This window comes from Astatotilapia calliptera, chromosome 7 (genome assembly GCF_964374335.1).
Source record: "Astatotilapia calliptera chromosome 7, fAstCal68.1, whole genome shotgun sequence".
Classification (NCBI taxonomy): Eukaryota; Metazoa; Chordata; class Actinopteri; order Cichliformes; family Cichlidae; genus Astatotilapia; species Astatotilapia calliptera.
The window spans coordinates 18,248-23,882 of record NC_137428.1 but is presented as its reverse complement, the minus strand read 5'-3'; the positions used below and the strand labels follow the sequence as shown (position 1 = coordinate 23,882).

At 39.3% G+C, this 5,635-nt stretch overlaps 1 long non-coding RNA gene across 3 annotated transcripts; it reads right to left on the bottom strand.

Annotated features, from left to right (window-relative positions):
• Nucleotides 1-225: 225 nt before the first annotated feature.
• On the bottom strand, nucleotides 226-5,423 carry LOC145429894 (uncharacterized). 3 transcript variants are annotated; one of them, XR_013910223.1, is made up of 4 exons: nucleotides 4,334-5,423; nucleotides 3,468-3,595; nucleotides 3,095-3,165; nucleotides 226-2,605 (listed from the first exon to the last, which is right to left on the bottom strand). It is a non-coding gene; the product is annotated as an uncharacterized LOC145429894 (long non-coding RNA). The 3 variants fall into 3 exon arrangements; XR_013910225.1 differs by having other exon boundaries at nucleotides 3,532-3,595; nucleotides 4,334-5,417; XR_013910224.1 differs by lacking the exon at nucleotides 3,468-3,595 and having other exon boundaries at nucleotides 4,334-5,396.
• Nucleotides 5,424-5,635: the final 212 nt, after the last annotated feature.

Genomic DNA, 5,635 nt, shown 5'->3' with positions numbered 1-5,635 from the left:
ACCTTACAAGTATACTATTAATTAATAGTATTACTAATGTTTCACATTGTTTGACTAAACAAATGCATTTATTAATATATGAGGTTCCATTCAGTTCAAGGAATTAAATTTTAGTGTGGCTGCAACTTACTCCTTAAGTTAAAAATTATGCTGTATATTGTAGTTTATATGTTATACTGCTTTCACAGTGAATCACATTTTATAGTAATACACTCTGAATGAGGATTTTTTTTTCTCAAAGATATTTTTATTGAGTTGAAGCAACAAAGAAAAGCAAATACACGCAGAATTGTCAAACGCCAAACAAGCAAGTTTCACAGTGACTGTTAAAACTGAAATATCAGAATACAGATTAATGACACACTCACATGTCTTATAGTTGCTTCCAGCAGTTTATCCCCTACCCACAACACTTAGAACCCCTATCCCTCAGACCAGGAAGGAAAAAACCCAACAAACAAAGCAAGAAAAAAGAAGCAAACAAATAAAAACAACTGAATGAGGATTTAAGTAATTACTCTTAGATCTACAGTAGAAAACAACAGAAATCCGGATGGTGTAATAGTATAATCTCAGTAACATCACCAATTGTTACATTTGCTGTATTTTACAGCTGTTTCCATGAGTACGGTGAGTTACCGTAAAAATAGTGTAATCTCATGGAATTTTCCCACAATTACATGCAAATTACAGTACTAAACTGCTAACATCCTTTAGAGTTTTTTACTGTTGATTTTGCAGTACTAAGCTATGGAAATTACTGCAAAGGCTAACAGTGTTCATGTTTTGAATCGGGTAATTTCATGGTGAGAAATGTCTTTGACAAAAAAAATGCAGGATTAATTAATAGCTGTATATGACTGCTAGGTTAGGACGTGGTTAGGTGCAAATACTTAAGAGAGAGAGATTTTGCTCTATTAATATTTATTGGAAATCTTTTTCTTCATAAGATTGTGGGCAAAGTCAATAAATTGTCTCCTGGCTTTCAGGTCCCCTTGAGCCAAATTTACAGTTTTTGCAATTAAGAAAAGAAAAAAAGATTTAAGGTGAAACAAATTTTTTCAATTCATGGAATGATGACATTATCACTCATTCCATATTGTTCCTAAAGTTTGCAGTCTTTTTTTTAGTTAAAAGTTAAAGCAGAGCTTGTTTTTTTAGCTTCTTTGATAATGTAACTCTGCATATGTGTACATGCATGTGCACTGATGTGTGCATGGGGGGTGATTTAACATTACAGTCCCTTGAAATAGCATTCATAGTCCTTGAACTTGTGCACATTTTGTCACCTTACAACCACAAACAAAAGATGTTTTTATTGACAGTTTCAATGGTAGATTAACACAAAGTAGCACATAATTGTGAAGTGGCATGAAAATAATACATGGTTGTCAAAATTCTAAGCAAATGAAATTTGGAAAAGTGTGTCATTCTTTTCTATTCACCCCCTGCTCTTCATAGAGCCACATTTTGCTCCAGTTACACCTGCAGGTCTTTTGGAGTACGTCTCTACCAGCTTTGCACATCTAGAGACTGAATTATTTTCCCATTCTTCACTGTAAAACAGCTCAAACTTAGACAGATTGGATGGAAAGCGTCTCTGAGTCTGTATGACTATGTTTACTGTTTTGTCTATTTCAAACAGATGCCTGTCCTCACCTCTGCAGTGCTGCCGTCTCCTCTAACCCGGCATGTTTCTAAGGTATGTTTTCTTTCTTTTGGATGTTGTTCTTGTGGTTTTTTCAGAGATGAGGTTTGCAGTGTCTGTGTGGTGCAGCCGGTCTAGTCTAGGGGTAATGTCAGAGATTGAAACTTTACTGATAAATTGTCCAACTAAAAAAATACCGGGGTCCACAAATGTCATGTGACAACTAGGGATGGGTACCGGTATCCGGTGCCGTTATGGTACCGGTTCTGACATAAACGGTAGTAAACAGACCGAAAAGCAGCGCACATTTCGGTGCTTTATTTCGGTGCTTTTTTCCCCCTGAGATATCATACACTTTGGATTCTAGCCAATCATTTTACCTTTCCGAGGATAGTAGGCGGGCCCAGGTACGTATGTTCTTTTAGAGCAGAGCTACAGATTAAAAATGCCCAAGGCGAAGCGGTCAAAGTCTGGCTGTATTTCACAGCAAAAGATGCAAACTCAGCAGCCTGCAACAAGTGCTTTAAGGTGATACTGTGCAAAGGAGGTAACATCTCGAATCTGACGACGAACCTGGCGACGCATAGCGTTTTTTTAAAAGCCGAGAAATGCACCATATTTGATAGCTTGCTGCAAGACCTCACACCAAGCACATCTACTGCGGCTGTGGTGCCTGTTATCAGACCCGGAGTTAGCAACATCCCCCAAGAACCCGAAGACGAGAGTCCTGGCCCCTAGCCCTGCCAATGTAGCGGAAATGATGACGGATGATGATGCAGCAGCAGCCGTTCTTCTCTGGGCGAGGAGCTTAATGTTGTTCGTGTGTAATTTACGTTGAGTAGGCTAACCACGTTATTACATTAATGCATGTAAGGTGAAGTAGCAAACACCGTCGTAGTTACATGCAGCTGTCTTCTTGTTTGATGGCAGATGCTCCCTTCATCCTGGCCAAAAAAGCTAAAATGACAAAAGAAAAAGTGGAAAACAGCTAAACATGAGAGGTTTTTGGACAAAGTTTGTGTTTTTTTCCATTGTTTAAGCACTGCTAACCTAACCTAAACGATACCCATCCCTAGTGACAACCTAATTGGCTTACGGGATGATGACGTCCAGAGATGGGCAGTAACGCGTTACTGTAATCCGATTACTTTTTTCAAATAACGAGTAAAGTAAGGGATTACTATTGCAAAAACGGTAATTAGATTACTGTTACTTTCCCGTAGGAACGCTGCGTTACTGCGTTACTAAAACCGTGATTTTTTTTTGCGAGAATGTCTCATGACAGTGACGTAAGCGAGTGCCACATTTGTGACAACAGCTGCGTGCAGATCAACAATGGATCATATATCGAGTGCGGGAGAGAGTATGAGCGTTTTCCTTTACTTTCTATGAAACAACAATTCCCACCAAGGCTTTTCAGTGTGAAATTTAGTGTATAGAAAATACCTGTGCCAGGTTGTCTCCATCTAGTGGTGAACATGGCCTCACCACTACACCACCATCAGGTGAGCTTTTCACTGTGCACAGTGACACAAAAGTCATTTAACAATTTTAAAAAAAGCAATGTTACAGATTCAGTAAGAACTGAAGTTTATCATAATCCTTCAAGTTTCATTCAGTAACAGCAGCTTTTTAATATTATTGACTATATTTTAGAGTCACATTTATATGAAATGTCAAACAATCACAGAGTGACACTGAACTAAACAATCAATGCCATGTGAGTTGTTCTTGTTTGTTCTTTATCTCATTTATTGTAAGCAGCGGGAGTAGAAGCTAAAGAAAAATAGTAAAGATATGAATGAATCTCTGCTCTCACAGCTTTTATTGTGCCATAATGTCTGCTTTGAAACTGTCCTCTTGCTCGTCTCTTGGATGCTCACCTCTTCTTCACCTGTTCCTTTGACCAAACTGCTGCACTCTCGTTCTCTGCTCTCGCCTCCTCTTCTGGTTATAATTAGGATGCAGTCAGCATGTGCCAAACAAACTCCCCCCAAATCGATCATGTTTGATATGATGATGACGTTTTTAACATCTTATTTATGCACTTGTTGGGTGGGAAAGAGTAAACAAAGATGGGGCATAGAAGCAGAACTGAGTCCTACGTGTGGAGGGACAGTAACTGTGTGTGTATGTGTAAGCATTTAAACACTGCAGAGAGTCAAATTAACAGTAACACTATTTTGTCTAAGTCCGCCATTGTAGAAATTCATTTCACCGAAACAATAACATGGCGCACAATGTGACAATAAACGTATAAAACACAAATTCTTACCTAGCAGGAGAATAAATAATCAGTATTTTAAGGCTACTGCATGTATAGATGTCACTGCTGGCTCACATAAGCTAGCTCTGAGACCCGCCAGAGTTTACGCCACAGTTGACTGTCGCGAAAGAGTCGTAAATCACCGGGATTGTAAAACTTAAAATGATTCCAGGGCATGTTATAAAACACCCAATAGATGTACTGGATATTAAACGGTATCAAACGACTAAATGAACACAGGGTTACAATTACATGCTCACATCGTCACATCGAGAGTTTATTCATTAATCATCAGAGTTCAACAATGTTACATCCAGTTGAAAACAGCTTCACTAACGCCAGCAAAACAGGCTAACAGTATATAAGAGCACAAAACCAGCCGTGCTTATCGACAGCTCGACATATCCTCAACAACTCACCTCAGTATGTGTAACCCGTTCATGTGTTACGCCTGTTGTTCTTGCGTTGTGTTCTGGCGTGAAAGTAAGAGGCAGGAGACAGTACTGGGTCTTTGGCTCTTTACTGCACATCTGCAACACAGAAACATGTGTCTGATCTGTGTGTGTCACGCGACTGCCAGTACACCTCTCCTCCGGCCATGCTGAAAGCAGCTGTGTCTGCAGCTTCATTAACACTACAATAATATAATGAATCAAATACAACAAATTGTTTTAAAACATTAACTTAAGCTCTCAAAAACAAAAAGCACAAAATAAATAATATGTCACTGAAAAAAACATCAAAAACAACTTATAAGAACAATAAACAAAATAATTCAAAAACAAATAAACAGTCAGATAAATACAATTCAATAACCAGGACCCAATATTCTGGTACTTATAGTTCAAACATTATACTTCAGTACAATTATATTAATAACCGCCATCTAACAGGCAGTACAACACTGTACTTATAAAAACAATGACTGAAAGACTGCATCTCCAAAACATAAGAACATCTCCATACCTGCAACACAGAAATATGTGTCTGATCTGTGTGTGTCACGCGACTGCCAGTACACCTCTCCTGACGAAGGAAAAAAGAGTGCATGCTGTTAAAAAAAGACTGCCGCGAGTAGCCGCTAGCAATCAGGCTAACTTAGCATGCTAGCATTTTAGCTGCGTTCTCGGCTAAAACTCATTATAAGTGTATATTAGTGAACTCCGCCCTCCACAAAACTTATCCCGAATGAGTCTCTTAATGACAAACAAAAACGCGGCGGTTTGGCTGTATTCACATTGCAGCTTGGGATCTGAACAAACTTTAATTAGCTGAGAGCAACGTGGCAGTGACTTACCTCCGGCCATGCTGAAAGGAGCTGTGACCGGGGCACACATGCACGCGCCTACGTCACCACGCAGCGCACACACACATGAACGCACTATACACATATGCAGCATATTTATTTTACTTGGTTTTAGAGTTGGAGTATTTACATATTGATCTGAAATATTTTGCTGCTGAACAGCAGAGCTCCAAAGCGTCCCCCTGTAACCATGGTTACGCAGATGCGTTCCGACTGTCACGTCACCGAGGAGAACCTGTTTCAAATGTATACCTGGATCAACCTGGAATCAGTTTGAAAAGTTTTCTGCTGAGATCCGCAGCTCGACTTCCTGGCACCCCGGGATAAGATGAGTTGCTGTGTTTTTCACGGAGAAAAAATAACGTCAGTGTTAGATGAAAAAAAAAAAGATGCAAGCAGAAGAGGACAGCAGATT